Source organism: Anomaloglossus baeobatrachus, chromosome 9, assembly GCF_048569485.1.
Source record: "Anomaloglossus baeobatrachus isolate aAnoBae1 chromosome 9, aAnoBae1.hap1, whole genome shotgun sequence".
NCBI lineage: Eukaryota > Metazoa > Chordata > Amphibia > Anura > Aromobatidae > Anomaloglossus > Anomaloglossus baeobatrachus.
In genome coordinates, this window is record NC_134361.1 from 198,024,674 (window position 1) to 198,047,757 (window position 23,084).

At 45.2% G+C, this 23,084-nt stretch overlaps 1 protein-coding gene across 1 annotated transcript in view; it reads right to left on the minus strand.

Moving 5' to 3' along the window:
* Positions 1-18,478, minus strand: part of LOC142250661 (ras-related protein Rab-7a-like) — a 42,810-nt gene extending 24,332 nt beyond the window's left edge. The window contains exon 1 of the mRNA XM_075322850.1: positions 18,396-18,478. The gene's annotated coding sequence lies outside the window, so the exon portion shown is untranslated. The remainder of the gene's footprint in view (positions 1-18,395) is intronic.
* Between the last annotated feature and the right edge of the window lie 4,606 nt (positions 18,479-23,084).

The following is a 23,084-nucleotide window of genomic DNA, read 5'->3' on the forward strand; positions in this document are numbered from 1 at the left end:
CCCTTCAGGCTTTCCTTCTTTCTTGTCACCTCACTTGCTTTCCTCCTTTTCCACTTTTCTACTTTCACTCTCTTAACTCCTCTGCTTAGCTCCTCACTCCTGCTCCTCCCTGAGCTAACTTCGTTCTACCTGGTTTCTCCCGCCTCCAGAGCTGTGAGCTCCTCGGTGGGCGGAGCCAACCACCTGGCCCACCCCCTGGTGTGCATCATCAGCCTCTGGAGGAAGGCAACAAGGATTTCTGGTTAGCTGTGGTGTTCCTACCTGGGATGTAAGGTGTGGTGGTGTGTGACCTGTGTCCCCTGGCTTGCCCAGGGTGACACTAGCGGAATTGCAATAGTTCTCCAGGCCTTACTCTTGGAGGGGCGATTAGGAGGAGACCTCAATTTCCATTTGGCATGCGATTTGTTGGCTTTGAAATCTCAAAAGCAAAAAGTAAATGCATGAACGAGTAAGATCTTTTACTAGCGAATGTACACGTACATTGGTGGAGCAGGGGGAGGTTTATAAAAATTGCTATGTAATTATGTCCTGATCATGTGAAGAGGCCTGACAACACTAGACGGGCTGGAAACATGCAATGTGCACCACCAGAGGAATACTTAAGATCTGGATAATAGCCTGCACATTCCTCCACCTCGATCAAGCAGTACAAGCTTTCCTTTGTTGTGCGCTGTATTGTACGCAGGGAAACCTCATAATACAATATTAAAAAGAAAATAAAGTTATTTTTACATTGCAAAATAAAGGATGGCTCGTTGGTAAAGATGTTGGATCATTGCACAATCACGAAGAATACTACGTGAAAAAATGTGCACACTATAGGGATGAAAAATGGTTACTATTGTGAGAGAATACAATCCATTTTGTTCTCATGGAAACAATCTTGGCATAACTAAATGTTGTGAGCAAAATACACTCCTATGCCTAACTCTAAATTAATAAGATTTGTTTTACGAGCGCTTGGGAAATCAATACAGCACACACGCTTACTATAGTGCGCTCGGAAAACCAATACAGCACACACCCTTAGTATGGTGTACTCAAAGAATTCTCCTTTATTAGTACATGTAACCAACTTTATATAAGCTCACAGGCAAAGGCCTTGTCCATCTGAACTATACACCAATAAAAGAGTGACCAGAAATGTGAAACTTCACCGCCCATCAGTGTTTGCTGAACCCTATGACATTATTAGCTATAGGATAAGATGGAAGCTATAAGAACAAAATGGAATCTATTCTCTCACAATGTCATAGGGTAGCACTGATGAGTGGAGAAGTTTCACATTTCTATACACATCCCTGCAGCCCTTATTGGTGCATAGTCCTGAGGAGTTATTTCTTTGTTTGGGGTACTATATAAACTAGTCACATGATGTAATAAAGCAGAAACTTTCAGTACACCACAAAGCGTGTGCTGTAATGATTTCCTGAGCGCTCGTAAAACAAATCTTACTACTTTGGAGTAGAGGCATAGAGGAGTGTATTTCACGCACACTATCCGTTAACCGATTGCTATTTATCTTCTGTTTTATGACTGATCTGGTAAGTAAAAAAATATATCCTTTATAAATGCAAGAAAAACAGATGGCTAAAAAGCAATCTGTTGACGGATCCATTTTCCATATACTCAAGTGTTAAAAAAATGGATCCTGGAAAAATCAAATATTCTCAAAACGGACAAGAAAGCAATATTTGTATCAAGGATTGCGGCTGGATCCCTTCTAATAGATAATTACTGGACACATGAACTCAGCCTAAGGCCGGAGTCACACTTGCGATGCGGGTCTCTCGCATCACCTGGCACAGCCTGACGCTCTCCGGACATGAGCATCTCAGCTGCATAGAAATACATGCAGCCAACCTGCTCGAGAGTGTGAGGCTGTGTCGGGTGATGCGATGCATGACTTGCACAAGTGTGACTCTGACCTAAGAAAGTGCACACCTCCTAATGATCATCATCACTGTCCCTATTGGGGCACACAGGTCTATATCCAACTCAAACTATTTTTTTTTTTTTTTTTTTCTGAAGAGTTAACAAGTTTCAAAGGGGAAATCAGTTCAGAAAACATTCCTCACTTTAGGATTTTTTTTTTATTAACGTTCCTGAAGCCATTTTGATAAGTTTTTCAAACTTTTGGAAAGTTTTTTTTTTTTTTTTTTTTAAACTTAAGTACGGTTGAAGTCTTTTGATTGGACAGTGACTGAGTGTTTTCCCATCAGGATGCTTCAAGGAATTGACATGCTTTTTTATTTTCCTACCAGGTGTTGCAAAATTACAACAGAAACTACAGTGGAGTTTAAAAAAGCAAAAATAAACCTACCTAAAACTACCTTAACACACACACTTTCATTTTTTAGGCCTTAAATGGTCACTAATGTTGCAAAAATCTATATACAGTGCAAGCGAATATAAGGAACTTTGCAATATATCTTATCAGAGATTTTTGCCTCTTTCTTCACTTATGAACCACTTCCCCTCCTTCCTGAGCTCCTCAATCTCACTTAAAAACAACTAAAATCTGTTAAGGTCGAAACAAAATGGACTGCCAGCTTAGGCCGCTTTTACACATCCAGCTTTTCTTCACTTTGTCGGATCCGGCACGCTCCCATTAAGTGTATACAGTACAATGGCAGCGCAACAAGCTCCGGTCACGTGCTGTCATGTGACTGGTGCATGTAACCAGGAAGTTGCAGCGCGCCCATTGTACTGTATATGTCGCGGGCGGAGGGGACGCGCTCGCCACGCTCGCGTCTGGGGCTTCTGCTGCTGCTCGGTGGCTCGAGCGGTGGGCCGGACCCGGGGACTCGAGCAGTGCAAACGAGTTTGTTTAGGGAGATAGTTTGTGACGCCACCCACGGGTCATGGTGATTATTAGCACCACCACTGCTGGTGACGGGGATCCCGAGAAGGATGGTAGGGAGCAGCTAGGATGTTGTCCCCTCCATGGGTAGGGGTTGGTGATCCCGGGGCTCGGTGGTGATACGGGGAGGCTGGATGGCCGGGGGTGCAGGGTTGCAGGGACAGCGCGGCGCGGTGCCGGATGGCACTGGTGTACTCACTCAGACAGTCAATGACAGAGTCTCTGGTAAACCAAACGGCTGGATGGACGGGTCCCGCAGCCGGCTGCAGTGTTGTGCTCTCCCCGGACGGCTGATGGTGGCTGTCTTTCCCTGCACCTGTTAGAATGTTCTGACTCCTGTGGTTGCCCACCGGTAGTCCGCTCCCCGGCGTATGGGTGCCGTAGGAGCCCGTTTTGCCCGCAGGCGCTGGCCCTTGGATCTCTAGCCTGTGGCGGTGGCTGTATATCCTCTCAGTGTGGACTGTTGCCTTCAATCGGGACTTGGTAGTTGGGAAACCCCCGGGGTTCCTGTCACATTCGGATTTGACTATTGTCGGCGGCTCCAAGCCTGGTCGGGGTCAGATGGCCCTGCCTGTGTGCTTAGCTTCACTCCGCTCCCTGGTTCGGTGTTCGGTACCAGACCCCGGTCTTACGGCTCTGCAGAGATTCACTAACTCCTGCAGACGGCCACCACCGTCTGCCAACCTTGCTGTCAGTGTCTGGGCTCCGACCCAGACACTTGCAGTTTCTGTCCTCTCACTTTCACCTCTCAACTAAAACTGACTGCTTTTCCTGCCTCCAGACCTGTGAACTCCTCGGTGGGTGGGGCCAACCGCCTGGCTCCGCCCCACCTGGTATGGACATCAGACCCTGGAGGGAGGCAACAAGGGTTTTTGTTTGACTGTTGTGACTGTCTAGGGAAGGGTGTGTGTGTGTTGTCTGTGACTACCTGGCTAGTCCAGGGCGTCACAAATACACTGTACGGGAGCGCGCCTGATCCGACAAAGGGAAGAAAAGCCGGATGTGTAAAAGCGGCCTTACTAAGTTGTCAACTTAAATAATATGGTTACTTTTCAACATCCACACTGCCATAATCAAGATGATAAATGCTACAATGCATATGGTTAACCTATGGGGGGGAATAAAAAAAAAAAAAAAAAAAAAAAAAAAAAAAAAAAAAAATCGCCCAACAGAACCCAAAAACCAAAGAAACTGCGATCAGACTTCCTATGTGAATAAGATATTTATTAATGCAAAGTGCAAGGTACAATGATAGACATACATAAAAGGGACAAAGGGAAGAAAAGCCGGATGTGTAAAAGCGGCCTTACTAAGTTGTCAACTTAAAGTCTATGTTACAGTCTATGGAAAGGGAATGAAGAGCAGTTGCATCTCGTTTTCCCTCATTCCAAAGCTGGATTCACGGTTACATTGTTCAGTACTGCAGTAATATTTTCAATACTGTTCCTCCTTCTGATCATGTGCTACAGGGGAGCAGGAAATCCCTCCTCTCTGTGTACAGTCTACTAGTACCAGAAACCACCACAGCCAGTCTGCACCCACTAGCTCAGAGGTAACTGACGAATAGAGAGATAGCTTGCAGAGGGGAAAAGCTAGTGAAAAAATGAAAAATACAAGTCTAAGAATCGCCAGAAACAGGGTTATCCCTCATGTACACACAGGCGACATCTTAAAAAAAAAAAAACACAAAAAAAAAAAAAAAAACACACACACACACACACACACACACACACACACACACACACACACACACACACACACACACACACTTGACCTTTTTTTTTTTATTTGCTCTTTTATTTTATTTGAATTGAGGCCCTAAATTAATCAGGGGTTTTCTGGTAATTGACAACATATATATATATATATAAAACCTTTTTTTTTTTTTTTTGCTTAGTTATTCACAGATCTTATAATTCAAAGGTTACATTTAGAATCAAAAACAGATGGGGGCAGGTATTGGACTTTCACCAATCACGCCACTCAGCTTATTCCTGGTTCCATGATTAAAAATACCATAAAGAGAACATCCTTCAACACTGAACAAGCACAAGTGGAAAAAAAACCTAATACACTACAATGTATGTATTGTGTTGTTAATTTCCTATTGACTCTCAGCAAACATCTGGCGATAGACTTTTAAAAAAGAAATGAGCCAAAAATACCACAACCTTGGTGTATTGTGGCACCCTAAGGGCTTGTACACACAGATGGGAAAGCCCACATATTCAGGTTCAGCGGGTCCATCCAGATTTAAAAAAATAAAAAAAACCTGTCTTGGGAATATGGTTATTGCCCCCCCAGCCTAAAAATAGCAGCCTGCATCTACCCAGAATTGTCGCATCAATTAGATGAGACAATCCCAGCACATTCCAATTGCCCTCTTGCTGTGGAAATCGTGGTAAAATAAGGGGTTAATGACAGCTAACAGCTGCCACTAAGCCCCAGATTAGTAATGGGTACGGGTCTATGAGACTCCCCAATTAGTAATCCTGCAAGTGAAAAGAAAAACACAAACACGAATAAATCCTCTATTTGAAATAAAAAACAACCGCAAACACCCAGTTCCGACACAATCCACATGAGGTCTCACGACGATCCCGGCTTCGCTACATACTAAAGTCACAGCGTGAGGGCACGGAACATGACCGTACACTGCAGTTTCAGGCAGAGACTGCCTGAGCCGCAACTGTGAGCAGTGATGCCACTCCGTTTATCTGCGATCACAGCTGGAGGTTCCCACAGTACCCCACGTTTGACCACAGGTAAACTGACCTCAGGTGACCTCATTGAGCTCAGTAACCTCGCCTCAGATGAACCGAGTTCACAGACCTGCATGTCCTGGCAGAACAACATTTTTTTTGCCAAGAGATGCAGATTTGGTGCTGAAATTTATACACCATATTCGGGCACCAAATCTGTATCTTCTGGGGGAAAATAAAAGGATTTAGAAAAAAAAAAAAAAAAAAAAAAAAAAAAAAAAAAAATCACATCACAATTTTCTGCCATAAGATGAAGATTTAGTGCAGGAATGTGGTGTATAAATTTCAGCACCAAAATCTGCATCTCTGGGGGGGGGAAAGCAAACAAAAAAAAAAAAAAAAAAAAAAAACCACGATTTTTCTGCTAAGCAATGCAGTTCTGTAAACTCAGTTCACCTGAGGTGAGGTAGCGTGACATCAGTTTACCTGCAGTCACAGGTGAGGCACCATGGGAACCTCCAGCTGTGACCGCACAAACTCAGTGAGGTCACCGCTCACAGCTGCGGCTAAGTTAGTCTCTGCCTGCAGCCACAGTAGGCAGTTACGTTCTGTGCCCGCATGCTGCGACTGTAGAACGTAGCAGAGCCAGGATCATCGTGGGACCTCGTGTGGATTACATTGGACCTGGGTGTTTTTGGGGTGAAAGAGGGTGTTTTTTTGTAGATTATTTCAAACAAAGGATTTTTCAGTGATTGTATTCATTTCTGTTTTCTTACAGATTAGTAATGGGGACGGGGAGGGGGGCGTAGCAGATGCTTTCCATTACTAGTCTAGGGCTTGGTGGTAGCTGTGAGCTGTCATTAACCCCTTATATTACCCTGATTGCCACCGCACCAGGGCAAATCGAGAAGAGCTGGGTAAAGTGTCAGGATTGTCGCATCTAATAGATGTGACAATTCTGGGCGGCTGCTATTTATAGGCTGGGGAGACAGATAACCATGGGTCTCCCCAGCCTGTGAATACCAGTCCCTAGTTGTCAGCTTTATCATGGCTCAAAATTGAGGGAGACCGCACGTCATTTTTGTTTTTGAATTAAAAAAAAAAACAAAAAACAAAAAAAAACCAGCACGGGTCCCTCTTATTTTGAAACAAAGCCAAGATAAGCACACGACTGCAACTTTGTAATTCACTTTTTTTGGCTCTCTCAGTTTTCGAAATAAAAATGCTAACTCCGTTTTCCACCAGGTGGCGCTATAGGTTGTTTCATTGCGTAGCGCATGGCTACTTTACTATACCTAGGCACCACTTCTATGCCTATAGCTGCCACCATTCTCAAGTTAATGATGGTGGACAGGATATGGGTGGACACACTGTATATACTATGCCTTTCTGACTCGTGTGATCACATTGCCCTGTTTTTTTTCCTGTTTTTATAGCACCCCATGTGCTACTCTGTTTTGGCGTCCTAAATAAAAATGTATAACTTTTTTTTTATAAAATCATCTATTTAGACATTATTTAGTATTATGGATATACTAAAGTCAATTTTAGTGTCTAAACAAAGTAGCGTGCACAATTTTCTGCAGATTTTGTTATGAACATGCTTTGAACTTTACCTTTTTGCATTGCAAAGGGTTAAGTGTGCTGTAAAATCTGAATAACCCAAAAGAAATATAACAAGCATAACATAGTAAAAATATAAAATTTTATTCAAATTCATTAAAAAAATTGTACAAACAATAGGGAAGAGACCCCAAACACTACTTAAAAAGAGAAAAGAAAAACAAGCGGATATCTGGCATGTACGGTAATAAGTAGGTGAAAAAAAAAAAAAAAAAAAAATTTGTATAAATTGATCTCCAAGACTAAGCATTTTGGTGCGAAACGTGCGTCGAGTGAGGCAGGACCCTGCGTCTTCATTTACTTACTTAAGGTGATGTACTCTAATTGAATGGGGTCTAAATATATGGTGTGGCCTTTGTTGATTCTTGCACATGTTTTTTGAATATATATTGTATTTAGAGGATATACTTTTTGTTTGATATCCTCCTTCCTTATTATTAGGGGTGCTAATGTATTAAGCACCTACATATTAAAATGTGGTCAATTAAGTATTTGTGCTGTACAATCCGCAGCATAAAATTGAATTGAAATTTGCAGCGCTGCTCAATTTTCACGCTGTAGTGTGTGAGAATACAGAAAGTCCAGCAGCTACTTGCAGTGTGTTATCAGTTTGGATAACGCCTTCATTTTCAGTATGTCTAGACATGGTGTTCCAGATGTTCTTGACGTTTGTTTTCTCTGTGGCAAAAATGAAATATGACAGCACACCTACTGAAATATAGACTCGATCAAAAGGCATGCTTCCATAGATTTCTAGTAGAAAAATATGCTGCGTTTCACAGTAGCTGCATTGTGCATGAGCTTAAAGCGCACCAATCACCAGGATTTTACTATACAATCAAAAGCCAGTGCTATACGGCTGATTCTATACATACCTTTATTTGTCATCTCAGATGTATAGATTTTGAAACACAAGCAAGTAAAGCTTGTAAAAAAAGCAGCTTTTTGAATGGCAGCAGCTGCCGATCAGCTCATAGTTGGAGTGGGTTTTCATAGTGCTTCCCACCCTCCTTTCTAATTCTACTATGCATAGAATCGTTTTACTAAGTGAATAGAAGGACCTGTGCTGATGTCATACCCATGTGACCAGAAGGGGTGGAGCTTCAGCCAACATAGCTGATACCAGGAAGCAACATTATTTTTCAGTTGGCCAAGGCCCTGCCCCTTCTGGTCACATGGGTATGACATCAACAAAGGTCCTTCTAGCCACTTAATAAAATGATTCTATAACAGAATTAGCATAAATAACAGATGGGGGAAACCACTATCAAAACCTACTCCAGCTATCAGCTGATCGGCAGCTGCTGCCACTCAAAAAGTTGCTTTTACAAACTTTACTTGCTTGTGTTTCAAAACCTATAAATCCTAGCTAATAACTAAAGGTTTGTATAGAATTAGCATGATAGCGCTAGTATAGCACTGGCTTTAGGGTATACAAAAAAAAAAAATTAAAAAAAAAAACAAAAACACAACAGACCTGATATGAAAAAAGCCAAGACCACTCAGTCTCTCCCCGACTATATCAGTACTCTGGCATTACTGGAATCTAAGCAAAACACTAAGAGGAAGGACTGAAATTAATACCAAGCATGACAAAAGAGAATTTTGTTTACTTACCGTAAATTCTTTTTCTTATAGTTCCGTATTGGGAGACCCAGACCATGGGTGTATAGCTTCTGCTTCCGGAGGACACACAAAGTACTACACTCAAAAGTGTAGCTCCTCCCTCTGAGCTTATACACCCCCTGGAGAACCAAATCTAGCCAGTTTAGTGCAAAAGCTGAAGGAGAATAGCCACCCACAAGTAAAAACAGAGCAAGAACCGGAACAACCGGAGACTCTGTCAACAACAATAGCCGGTGATAACACGCGGAACAAGAAAGTGCCAACAGGCAACAGGGAGGGTGCTGGGTCTCCCAATACGGAACTATAAGAAAAAGAATTTACGGTAAGTAAACAAAATTCTCTTTTTCTTTATCGTTCCTATGGGAGACCCAGACCATGGGACGTCTCAAAGCAGTCCATGGGTGGGAATAACAAAAAAACAAAGAAGTAGGCGGAGCCTAACTTCACAAATGGGCGACAGCCGCCTGAAGGATGCATCTGCCCAAGCTCGCATCTGCCGAAGCATGAGCATGCACTTGGTAGTGCTTTGAAAAGGTATGCAGGCTAGTCCAAGTGGCAGCCTGACAGACCTGCTGAGCCGTAGCCTGGTGCCTGAAAGCCCAAGAGGCACCGACAGCTCTGGTCGAGTGTGCCTTGATCCCCGGCGGGGGAGGCACCTGAGAACACTGGTAGGCATCCGAAATGGCCGACCTAATCCAACGGGCTAAGGTCGGCTTAGAAGCAGAGAGGCCCTTGCGCCGACCTGTGGTTAGCACAAAAAGAGAAGTGCACCGCCTAAGAACAGCGGTGCGAGACACATAGATCCGGAGAGCACGCACCAGATCCAGAGTATGCAGCGCTTTTTCAAAGCGATGAACAGGAGCCGGACAAAAAGGAAGGTAGGGTAATGTCCTGGTTAAGGTGGAAAGGAGAGACCACCTTAGGAAGAAAGTCCGGAGTCGGACGGAGAACCACCTTGTCTTGACGAAAAACCAAAAAAGGTGACTCCGAAGAGAGCGCAGCCAAATCAGAGACTCTCCTGAGGGAAGTTATGGCCACTAGAAAGACCACTTTCTGTGAAAGACGCAACAAAGAAACCTCCCTAAGAGGCTCAAAGGGGGGTTTCTGCAAAACCGTGAGAACCAAATTGAGGTCCCAGGGATCCAAGGGCCGCCGGTAAGGCGGAATGATGTGAGACGCGCCTTGCAAGAAGGTGCGGATCTGAGCCAGCCGGGCGATACGCCGCTGGAACAGTACTGACAGAGCCGAGACTTGTCCCTTGAGAGAGTTGAGGGACAGTCCCAGCTGCAGACCGGACTGTAGAAAAGACAGAAGGGTCGGCAAGGAAAAAGGCCAAGGAGGATGGCCGGAAGAGCGGCACCAGGACAGGAAAATCTTCCAAGTCCTGTGATAGATCTTGGCAGAGGAAGACTTACGGGCCCGAGTCATAGTGGAGATGACTTCAGGAGGAATACCAGAAGCCGTCAAGATCCAGGACTCAAGAGCCACGCCGTCAATCTGAGAGCCGCAGAATTCTGGCGGAAAAACGGACCTTGTGAGAGAAGGTCTGGACGGTCCGGAAGATGCCACGGCACCTCTACGGACAGATGGAGCAGGTCCGGGTACCAAGCTCGCCTGGGCCAGTCCGGAGCAATGAGAATGACTCGACGGCCCTCCAGTCTGATCTTGCGCAGAACTCTGGGCAAGAGCGCTAGAGGGGAAACACGTAGGACAGACGAAACTGGGACCAGTCTTGAACCAGAGCGTCCGCGGCGAATGCCTGAGGATCGTGGGAGCGAGCCACGTAAACCGGAACCTTGTTGTTGTGACGGGATGCCATTAGGTCCACGTCCGGAGTGCCCCACTTGCGGCAGATTGACTGAAACGCTGCCGGATGCAGGGACCACTCGCCACCGTCCACGGTTTGACGGCTGAGATAATCTGCCTCCCAGTTTTCCACGCCTGGAATGTGGACTGCGGATATGGTGGACTTTGAGTCCTCCGCCCATTGAAGGATGCGTTGTACCTCCAACATTGCCAGGCGGCTGCGTGTCCCGCCTTGGTGATTGATGTAGGCAACCACTGTCGCGTTGTCTGACTGGACTCTGATGTGCTTGCCCGCTAATAAGTGGTGAAAAGCTAGGAGAGCCAGAAGCACAGCTCTGGTTTCCAGCACATTGATCGAGAGGGCTGACTCGGATGGAGTCCAAGTGCCCTGCGCTCTATGGTGGAGATATACCGCTCCCCAGCCGGATAGACTGGCATCCGTGGTGAGAATCACCCAGGACGGGACCAGGAAGGAGCGCCCCTGAGACAGAGAGAGGGGCCGAAGCCACCACTGAAGAGATCTCCTGGTCTGTGGCGACAGAGCCACTAGCCTGTGCAAGGAGGAAGGCCGCTTGTCCCAACAGTGGAGAATGTCCAGCTGCAGAGAACGCAGATGGAACTGGGCAAAGGGAACAGCCTCCATTGACGCCACCATCTGACCCAGCACCTGCATCTGGTGCCTGATGGAATAATGGCTGGGCCTCAGCAGAGAGCGCACCGCCAGTTGGAGGGACTGTTTGATTAAGGGGCAACTTCACAAGAGCCGGCAGAGTCTCGAACTGCATCCCTAAGTACGTGAGCCTCTGGGTCGAAGTCAGAGTGGAATTGGGCAGATTGACCAGCCACCCGAATTGGGCTAGAGTGGCGAGAGTGAGCGAGACACTCCGCTGACAGTCTGCGCTGGATGAAGCCTTGACAAGAAGGTCGTCCAGGTAAGGAATCACTGCCAACCCCTGGAGGTGCAGAACCGCAACCACTGCTGCCATGACCTTGGTGAATACTCGAGGGGCCGTGGCTAACCCGAAGGGGAGAGCCACGAATTGGAAATGTTCCTCTCCGATTGCAAAACGCAGCCAACGCTGGTGAGAAACTGCAATTGGCACATGCAGATAGGCATCTCTGATGTCGATGGATGCCAGGAAATCCCCTTGGGTCATTGAGGCAATGACTGACCGCAGAGACTCCATGCGAAAATGCCGCACCTGAACATGCTTGTTGAGAAGCTTGAGGTCCAGGATGGGCCGGAAGGACCCGTCCTTTTTGGGGACTAGGAAGAGATTTGAGTAGTAACCTCTGAACCGTTCCCGGGCGGGAACCGGTACAATTACTCCGTTGGCCTGCAAGAATGCCACGGCCTGAGAGAAGGCGGCGGCCTTGGAGCAGGGGGGAGTTGAGAGAAAAAAATCTGTTTGGCGGGCTGGAACAGAATTCTATCCTGTAGCCGTGGGAGATGATATCCCGCACCCACTGATCGGAGACGTGTTGAAACCACGCGTCGCCAAAGTAAGAGAGCCTGCTCTCGACTGCTGCGACTAAGGACGTTGCTGGCGCGGACAGATAGTCAAGAGGAGGCTGCCTTAGTGGCAGCCGCTCCTGTGGTCTTCTGTGGACGCGCTTTTGTGCGCCAGTTGTATTTTTGGTCCTTAGCTGAGTTAGCGGACGAGGCCGAGGGCTTAGAGGACGACCAGTTAGAGGAACGAAAGGAACGAAACCTCGACTGATTCCTACCCTGGACAGGTTTCCTGGTTTTGGTTTGTGGCATGGAAGTACTCTTCCCGCCAGTAGCTTCCTTAATAATTTCATCCAGCTGTTCACCGAACAGCCGGGACCCAGCAAAGGGGAGTCCAGCAAGGTACTTCTTTGAAGAAGCATCTGCCTTCCACTCTCGAAGCCACAAGATCCTGCGGATAGCAAGGGAATTAGCCGAAGCCACCGCAGTGCGGTGAGAAGCCTCCAGCATGGCAGACATGGCATAGGATGAGAAAGCTGAAGCCTGAGCAGTTAAGGTAACCATCTCAGGCATAGATTCCTTAGTGAGGGAATGCATCTCCTCCAGAGAAGCAGAGATGGCTTTGAGAGCCCACACTGCTGCAAAAGTCGGGGAGAACGAGGCCCCTGCCGCCTCATATACAGATTTGGCCAGAAGGTCAACCTGGCGGTCAGTGGAATCCTTAAGTGAGGTGCCATCAGCCACTGATACAACGGTCCGGGCTGAGAGTCCAGACACCGGGGGGGGTCTACCTTTGGTGAATGAGCCCACTCCTTGACCACCTCAGGTGGAAAGGGAAAACGGTCATCAGAACCACGCTTTGGGAAGCGTTTGTCAGGGCAGGCCCTGGGCTTGGACACAGCGGCCTGAAAACTGGAGTGGTTAAAGAACACACTCTTTGTCCTCTTAGGCGAGGTAAACTGGTGCTTTTCTGCCAGAGAGGGTTGTTCCTCTGATACTGGCGGATTGAGATCCAGTACAGAATTAATGGACGCAATCAAATCACTAACATCTGAGTCACTTTCGGACAGACCAATGGGGCACATGGAGGTAGTCTCTGAGCCCCCAGTAAAGGCATCCTCCTCGTCCTGCGAGTCAGCCTCTGAAACCAAGCCGCGGGACGAGGAAGGAGAGGGAGCCCTGCGTCTCTTTTTAGAAGGACGGGGTCTGGGACCAGATGATGAATCCTCTGTGAGCTCCGGTCCTGAGAGACACCTAGCAGCAGAGGCATGCTCAGCAAAGTCCTGGACAGATGTCCCATGGAGTCAGCAAAAGACTGGGAGATAGACCTGGTTAAGGATTCTACCCAAGCCGGGGGTTCAGCCACAGGAGCCGGAGCAGCCTGAGAGACCCATGGGGGTGAGACTCCAGGCTGAGGCACCGCCAGGTTGGAGCAGGCATCACAATGTGGATAGGTGCTCGGTTCCGGCAGTAGGAGTTTACATGCAGTGCATACTGAAAACAGCTTTGGAGCCTTGCTCCTCGTGTGTGACATGCTGCTGGAGTGAGGGCGCTGCCAGAATGACCCCCAGAGAGTATATACAGAGGCCCACAACCAGAGGTTGTGGCTTACCAGACCGCTGGAGCGGTGTTGTGTGCCCTCCAGATCCCGAAGCCCAGACCCCCAAGCACCTCAGCAGGGATGCTGCAGACCAGTGCTGATCGCAGGGAAAACGCTGAGAAAATGGCCGCCGGAGCGAAGCGAGGGGGCGGGATCTGGAGGGCCAGAGAGACTTATAGGGGAGGAGACATGTACTCAATGAGGAGTGTCTCTCCCCTATGCAGAACGGCCGCTGGGCGGAGCCGCGCTGTCCCTCTGCATGAATGACATGCGAGGGCAGTGAAACCGAAACTAGGCCTCCGGCGAAGCCGGGGCCTAAATTTGAGCGGTGCGGCCGGCGCGCAGGCACCATCGGCGCGGTTCTCCGGCGACAGCCAGAGAACCCGCCGGAAATGTCACAAAGTACACTCAGCACACTCTCCCACAATAATAAAGTACAGGGACCCCCAATATATAAACGTCTCAGGTACTTAGCTTGCTGAGACGCAGGGTTCCAAGTCCCTGGGGATGAGTGCTCCGGTCCGGCAGGATCCTAAAGGGCTGCGGATGGAGACCGGTCTCCTGCCAAGCATGGAGAACCGTGCTGGCTCCCACTTCAAGCCAGAGCCCAGGAGGGATGGTGAAGGAGCGCGGCATGTAAGGCTCCAGCCTTGTAAATCAACCTTAACAGCACCGCCGACACAGTGGGGTGAGAAGGGACATGCCGGGGGTCCAGCTTGGACCCGCTTTTCTTCAAACTCTTTCCAAAAAAATCAGAAATCAGATGAGAATGCATGTGTGGATGTATGCCTCCTGACACAAAGCGATAAACTGGCTAGATCTGGTTCTCCAGGGGGTGTATAAGCTCAGAGGGAGGAGCTACACTTTTAAGTGTAGTACTTTGTGTGTCCTCCGGAGGCAGAAGCTATACACCCATGGTCTGGGTCTCCCATAGGAACGAAAAGAGAAACAAAAATACATTGCAGAAAATGGAGCTGGGTACACAGACATTCCCAGCAGAAAATGATCCAACTCTACCCAGAACTCCACCCAAGCAAAACCAGGAGACAAGCCTTAGTGCCACAGAAATGAATAACAAGGAAATGGAAACAACCAGCAAGAGGTACCAAGACCAAACTTATCTGTAAGGAGTTCAGGTGGAAACAGAAGACAGGGCATGCTCCAGAATGTCCACAGCACCACAACACTGATCACCGGCCCAGAACAAGAGAACACTACTCAGTTAAATAGGCCCAGTCTGAGCAGCCCGATTTCCAATCATCATCAGCTGTCTGACATCTGTTAAGCAGACCAACTCTACTACCAGCACTGGCCACAAGAGGGAGCCCCAAACCGGAACCCAGTCCAAATGTGTTCACAACAGCTCAGGTTCTCCTGTGAGCGTGAGCAGAGTGTCATGCGACTGATCTGATTGTGAGATCAGATCACAGCTCCAGAGGAGAGGAAGGGATTAATCTACCCATCTCCTTCATTATCAGCCTGGACATATAATCACACTGCACTCGGATGACATCCAAGTGCAGTCCAACATTTTTCTTGTACCCATAGACTTGTACGGGTGCGGGTGATCCCAGACTCACAGACAGACAATCGCAGCATGTTACAATTTTTTCTTCAGTCCGTTTAGGGCTGAGAATAAAAACACAAAAACCTGGCAGATCCGAGCTGCTGCATTGTCTTAAACCGAGCCGAGTGCAATGAGATATTTTCTTACTGCACTCGTGCAAGTCATGCGCAAGTGTGACTCTGCCGTAAGGATAAGTTCCAGTCATCATTGTTAGAACGGACCCAGCAACAATCCTTGGTGCAGACAATATTTTTGTCCGTTTTGGAAAAAAAAAAATAGTTTTTTTGCAGGATACGGTTTTGTTGTTTTTTTTTTTTAACATTGTAGTCTATGGTAAACCGATCCATTACCTGATTGCTATATGTCATCCATTTCATCCTGATCCAGTAAGTAAAAAAAAAACCAAAAAAACGGATCCTTTACAAATGAAAAAAACAAATGGCTAAATAGCAGTCAGTTTACGGATCCGTTTTGCATAGACTCCCAGGAAAAAAAAACAAACAAAAACTGATCCTGCTAAGATTTTTTTTTTTTTAAATCAGATAAGAAAGTTGTGTTTGGACAAGTTTTGCCAACAGATCCGTCCTAAGGCCGGAGTCACACTTGCGAGTGCCTTGCGTGTATCTTGCACGAGTCTCTCTTGGTATCACTCGTCAAGGCTGGACACTCTCCTCACAGGAGTGGGTCTGTTGCATTTATCTCTATGTAGCTGAGACGCTCCTGTCCAGAGAGTGCGAGTCCGTGCCAGGTGATTCAATGAGAGACTCGCGAGATACACGCAAGACACTCGCGACCTAAGACTATGTGCCCACGGGAGAAAGTAACCGCGGACTCTGCCATGGAAAACCCGCGGATTTTCTAGATTTTCCAGATAAATCCGCTGGTTTACGCAAGTACAGACACTCCCCATGTTATCCAATGGGATTTGGGGAGTGCTGTATCAATGCTGGGGTATTTGTGGCTGCGGAAAATGCTGTGGATTTCCCGCAGCCGCACGTAACTGCATGTCCATTATTCATGCGGAATTATCTGCGGAATTCCCGCCCCTCCACTATGGATTCCAGAGGAATTCCGCACAAAATCTGCACAGTTTCCATAGGTTTACCGCAGCAATGGATAGCTGCGGATTCCGGGGATTTGCTGTGTGAATCTATGGAAATACCTGCAGAAAAGTCCGTAGGTACGATCTCCCATTGGCACATGGCCTAACTGATGATTACTGGACATATGAACTCAGCCTTACTAGATGAGATTCCAACAAGTATCCTGTACACGTTGTGAAAAATTTCTGCATGGAAAAAAAAAAACAAAAAAACCAAACACACACACACACAATTAGTGGAATTCATTTGACTTTAAACACTCCATGCAGAGTTCAGACAAGAGGAGAAAAAAAAAATAAAATTATATTTTTTTTCATAAAAATATTTTTTGGTGCATAAACTCAAATTTCATGCGACAGAAGACAGTGATACATTGATAATTTATTTTTAAGTTTTCACAGGCAGTGCTGGGACCAAAAATACAGTTGCACGAACTTAGCCTGCAATGCAAAGGGCGAAATCTACAACCAAATCCACAAATACAGTAAGGCTGTGTCCACACAGTACGTTTTTGGATGCAGATTTGGCAGAAATGTGCATGCCTATTCTTACGCCAAAGTCAGTGACAATTCTGGAGTGCTGTGCACACGTTGCTTTTTTTTTTCCCCTTGCATATTTGGGGTAGATAATAATCTTTGGTGCATTTTTGCCAGCCTTTTATTTTAGCCCTTCCACCCATTGACTTCAGTAAGAAATATGCACCAAAAATGCAGGCGGCGTTTTTTGGTACCTTTTTCTACCAGAAGAATCTTCCCTGCGTATTATATGAGCAGATTGCTGCAGATATGCAGGGGAAGGGAAAATAAATAAATAATTGCAAAACACTCATACTTCGCTCTTTGATGTCTATTCCTGTGTTTAAGGCGGGGGGGGGGGGGAATTGCAATATATGTCCCATTAGATTAACACAGCTGGAATGCATCTAACAAAGAAAACCTATGGATATCAATGAGCACCGTACACACTAGCACAGCAGGACAAATTAGCATTAAGTGTTCCAATCAGCAGGTTATTCCTGCACGCATTTTGTCTATAGGGGTCTAAACTATAGCGCATATATATCTCAAATATGCCCCCACCACTTTAGAGAGATAGAGATAGCTTTTAAGTGGAGAAGGGGGTTTGTGTGTGAGAGATAGATAGATATAGAGATTAATAAATATATTATAGATTTATTTATCACACACACACACACTTCTCCACTTTAGATGTATCTCTCTCTAAAGTGGAGAGGGGCATATTATTTGTGATTTTATATATATCTAAATATATAATTTTTTTTAATTTAATTTTTTTGACATGTGTGTGTAATAAAAATATATATTTTACACACACACCAAAAAAAAAATAAAAAATATATATATCTAGATATATAAAATCACAAATAATATGCCCCTCTCCACTTTAGAGAGAGATACATCTAAAGTGGAGAAGTGTGTGTGTGTGTGTATAATAAATATTATATATATATATATAAAATATATATATTATACATACTTCACTTTAGATGTATCTCTCTCTAAAGTGGAGAGGGGCATATTATTTGTGATATAGAGATTATATATATATATATATATATATATATATCTTTTTTTTTATTTTTTTTTGGTGTGTGTGTGTAAAATATATTTTTATTACACACACATCTCAAAAAAATGAAATTATGTATTTAGAATTTAGATATATAAAATCACAAATAATATGCCCCTCTCTACTTTATATATACACACACATACACACAGTAATATAATATAAAATATAATATAATATTATATATATATATATATATATATATATATATATATATATATATATATATATATATATATATATAATATCTCACAAATATGCCCCTCTCCACTTTAGAGATGACTCTAAGGTCTGTATATACTCCTGGATCCTCACATGCTCTTTCACCTGATGTTACTCTGTATCCATTGATTATTATCAAACAAACAGAAATCATGTACAAGGACAAGAATGCAACATTGAAACACTTCCCCAGTGTAAGTACACCAGTTCTATACTGCCAGGAGCTGACATCCCAATACATACCTTGTGCCTGGATCCCAAGACTTTATAAATGAGGAAAGTTAGTGAGGAGAGAGGACTTAAACTTGCATTCACAGTTCCTGGATCTTGAGCATGTGAGGAGAGGAGGAGGAGGAGGAGGACTGGAGGTGGGGAGGTGTCTTTAAACTAAAGTGCATCAAACAAAACTTTTAACACATTTACTGCCAATGGCAAAATGACAGCTGCTGCAGAGGTTACAAAACCTGCTAGCCCAGGAATCTGGCTATGCTCAGGGTGAAAAATCCAGGTCTTAAAGGAAATCTGTCAGCAGGTTTTTGCTCCCTCATCTGAGAGCAGCATAATGTAGAGACAGAGACCCTGATTCCAGCGATGTATCACTTACTGAGATGTTTGCTGTCATTTTGATAAAATCAATGTTTTCTCTGCTGCAGAGCTCATGAATATGCTGGACTACCAAGTAGTCCAGTAATGATAATCTCCTGCTGATTAAACCTACACTAAGCAGCCCAGTAAATGACACATCTCTGCAGTTAGGGTCTCTGCTCCTATGTTATCCAGCTATCAGATGAGTCAAAAACCTGGTGACAGAATTACTTTAAGATCATGTGGATGAGGATTTTGTAGCCATGCTAATAGTTATCAGAATTTAGGATTAAGGCTGGGGCAACTTTGGCCAGAAGACAGGTCGTGTAATGTGACCCCATTCACTTGTATTGCGCTGCAATATAGAGGCGACATAAATCTTCGATCACTCGACCAGTGTCGCAACCAGAGGAATGCACGTCCTTGAATGTTGATATGTCCAGCTGTTGACATCCAGACTATAGATATCGCTTCCAGACCTCCAGAGCTGCCTGTGCTAGATCCATGGGGTGACACATAGCACATAAACATGGAAAAAAAAGCATTAGACAATGTGTACAAATTCTGTGCATTTTGATCCTTGCGTATTAAGTGTGAAGATGAGTATTTACCTTTGTGAAAAAGGAAAGAAAATATATAATATATACAGTATATATAAAAATAGGTTAGTGCTGACCCCATGAGATCATTGGATTTACCATAATTAACTTTCATCCCCCCACAATCACAAAAGATGCTCATCGTCCCCTGGTCCAGTACTAGCTCTCTGCTGCTGCTCCGGTCTTTGCTTACTGCAATGATGATTGCCATGGTATACGATGTGAGCTACTGAACTCAGTGACTGGCTGCAGCGGTGATCTCACAATTGCAATCACTGAGCTTAGCAGCTTTGCCATGGTAGATGATGTGAGCCACTGAACTCGGTGATTGGCTGCAGTGGTGATCGCACAACTGCAATCACTGAGCTTAGCAGCTTTGCCATGGTAGATGATGTGAGCCACTGAACTCGGTGATTGGCTGCAGTGGTGATCGCACAACTGCAATCACTGAGATTAGCAGCTTTGCCATGGTAGATGATGTGAGCCAGTGAACTCAGTGATTGGCTGCAGCGGTGACCTCAACTACAATCACTGAGCTCAGCAGCATTGCCATGATAGACGATGTGAGCCACTGAAGTCAGTGATTGGCTGCAGCGGTGATGTCACAACTGCATTCATTGATCTTAGCAGCTTTGCCATGGTAGACAATGTGAGCCAGTGAACTCAGTGATTGGCTGCAGCGGTAACCTCATAACTACAATCACTGAGCTCAGCAGCATTGCCATGATAGACGATGTGAGCCACTGAAGTCAGTGATTGGCTGCATCGGTGATGTCACAACTGCAATCACTGAACTCAGCACCTATGCTATGGTAGATGATGTGAGCCACTGAATTCGGTGATTGCGGTTGTGACATCACCGCTGCAGCCAATCACCGAAATCAGTGGCTCACATCGTCTACCATAGCATAGTTGCTGAGCTCATTGACTGCGGTTGTGAAATCACCGCTGCAGCCAATCAATGACCTCAGCACCTATGCTATGGTAAATGATATGAGCCACTGCATTCAGTGATTGGCTGCAGCGGTGATGTCACAACCGCAATCAATGAGCTCGGCACCTATGCTATAGTAGACGATGTGAGCTACTGAACTTAGAGATTGGCTGCAGCGGTGTCGTGCACTGAAAACATCATATTTATGTCTAGAGCTCCAAATCCACTGCAGAGACAATTAAAAATATACTGTCTGCTGCCACCACTAGAGGGTGCTTGGGAGTCAGCTGCATAGTGTTATTGGGGAGATGGATGGCTTTACTGTATTTTTCGACTATGCAGTTCTTGTGGCATATCTGCAAGCTGTGCAGAAAAAAACTGCAGGTGGTATCACTTGGAATTGCTGTGGTTTTGCATCATGCACAATTGAGTTATTAAAACCACAAAACAGCAGCAATTTGCCGCGATGTGCACCGATTCCGGCTCTAGCTGCGTACAGTGTTTGCTGCTCTCCATTATTGTGCAGTCGCCCGCTCTCATTGTGTTTTCATTGTGATTTTTATGTGCAGAGCTCAGTTTACAGGAAACGCCGTCCATGTCTGCAATGGAATTCGTATAATCAAAACTAGCCCTGAAAATCCTGAGGATACTTGGGCTTTAAAGACAAACAATACCTTCTGTTTGATAGAAAAGTCTCCTGCAAATATGGCACGGTAATAGTTAACAGGCCACATTTTTATTCTGTATCAGAATCACAAGCTGATCTGTTCCAGGGTAATTTTGGCACAATGTTGACGTGACTTCCTCCAAGTCGATGTAGTAACTCCATAGGTAAACATCAGGTCAGAAACATGTCTTCTGTACAGCACCAGGTAAGCTAAGAAGAAAGGAAACCTTTTCTTAAATGAACAAAATTTAAAGGGATTGTTCCACGGACGAGTTCATTTTAATCAATAGATCTTGGAGTAATAGGTTCCACAATGGGAGGTATTAAAAAAAAATGTTCCTGTGCTGAAATCTAATATATAAAGCTGTGTGTATGTAGGTGTGTGTGTGTATATGTATGTATGTATATGTATGTATGTGTATGTATGTATATGTATGTATGTATATGTATGTATATGTATGTATATGTGTATGTATGCATATGTGTGTATGTACAGTACAGACCAAACGTTTGGACACATTTTCTCATTCAAAGACTTTTGTTTATTTTCAGGACTCTGAAAAGTGTAGATTCACATTGAAGGCATCAAAACTATGAATTAACACATGTGGAATTAAATACTTAAAAAAGTGTGAAACAACTGAAAATATGTCTTATATTCTAGGTTCTTCAGTAGCCACCTTTTGCTTTGATTACTGCTTTGCACACTCTTGGCATTCTCTTGATGAGCGTCAAGAGGTAGTCACCGGAAATGGTTTTCCAACAGTCTTGAAGGAGTTCCCAGAGATGCTTAGCACTTGTTGGCCCTTTTGCCTTCACTCTGCGGTCCAGCTCACCACAAACCATGTCGATTGGGTTCAGGTCTGGTGACTGTTGAGGCCAGGTCATCTGGCGTAGCACCCCATCACTCTCCTTCTTAGTCAAATAGCCCTTACACAGCCCGGAGGTGTTTGGGGTCATTGTCCTGTTGAAAAATAAATGATGGTCCAACTAAACGCAAACCGGATGGAATAGCACACCGCCGCAAGATGCTGTGGTAGCCATGCTGGTTCTGTATGCCTTCAATTTTGAATAAATCCCCAACATTGTCACCAGCAAAGCCCCCCCACACCATCACACCTCCTCCTCCATGCTTCACAGTGGGAACCAAGCATGTAGCGTCCATCCGTTCACCTTTTCTACAAAGACACAGTGGTTGGATCCAAAGATCTCAGATTTGGACTCATCCAAAGCACAGATTTCCACTGGTCTAATGTCCATTCCTTGTGTTCTTTAGCCCAAACAAGTCTCTTCTGCTTGTTGCCTGTCCTTAGCAGTGGTTTCCTAGCAGCTATTTTACCATGAAGGCTGCTGCACAAAGTCTCCTCTTAACAGTTGTTCTAGAGATGAGGTGTGTCCAAACATTTGGTCTGTACTGTATGTATGTCTGCTAAAGGAATTCACACCGTCGCATTTACAATCACAACATTTTCCACAGACGCCTCATGTGACTCGGGGAACATCATAGACTATGTTTTGAGGGGAAGATTTAACACCGCGCTTTACAGTTATTCACCAAAAATCTTGCTTACATTAAAGTGAATGGAGCTGAGAGCTACAGGTCATTAATAGCAGCTGTGATTGGTTAATATAGGCAACGAAGGACATTATTAGTATAAGAAGCTTGTGAGTGAGGTAATAGGATTTCTGTGGAGAGAGAGATAGAGAGAGACAGAGAGAGACAAACAGAGGAAGACAGACACAGAGACAAAGACAGAGAGACAGACAGACAGAGAGAGATAGACAAAGAGAGACAGAGAGACACAAACAGACAGAGGGAGACAGACAGGGAGAGAGGGTGAGTGAGAGCGCGGGAGAGAGACAGTTACTATCGCAGGCAACGCTGGGTATAGCTAGTAATCTTATAAATGTGTCCCTGCTATTTACTGTCATGCATAGCTGCTCCAGTTCATGGCCAGAGAGCTAAAGCTAAGTCACTTATAAGTGAGTATACACACCAAATATATGTGGCTTGTAGCTGCTTGTTTGTCGGAGGAAACTCATTTCACTGCCTGTTTTATCACAGGAGTGTTACTGCTGCATCGCTAGTGCTGAGCTTATAATTCAAGTCATTGACATACAAGCTCAGCAGCCATGGGAGCTCCTCT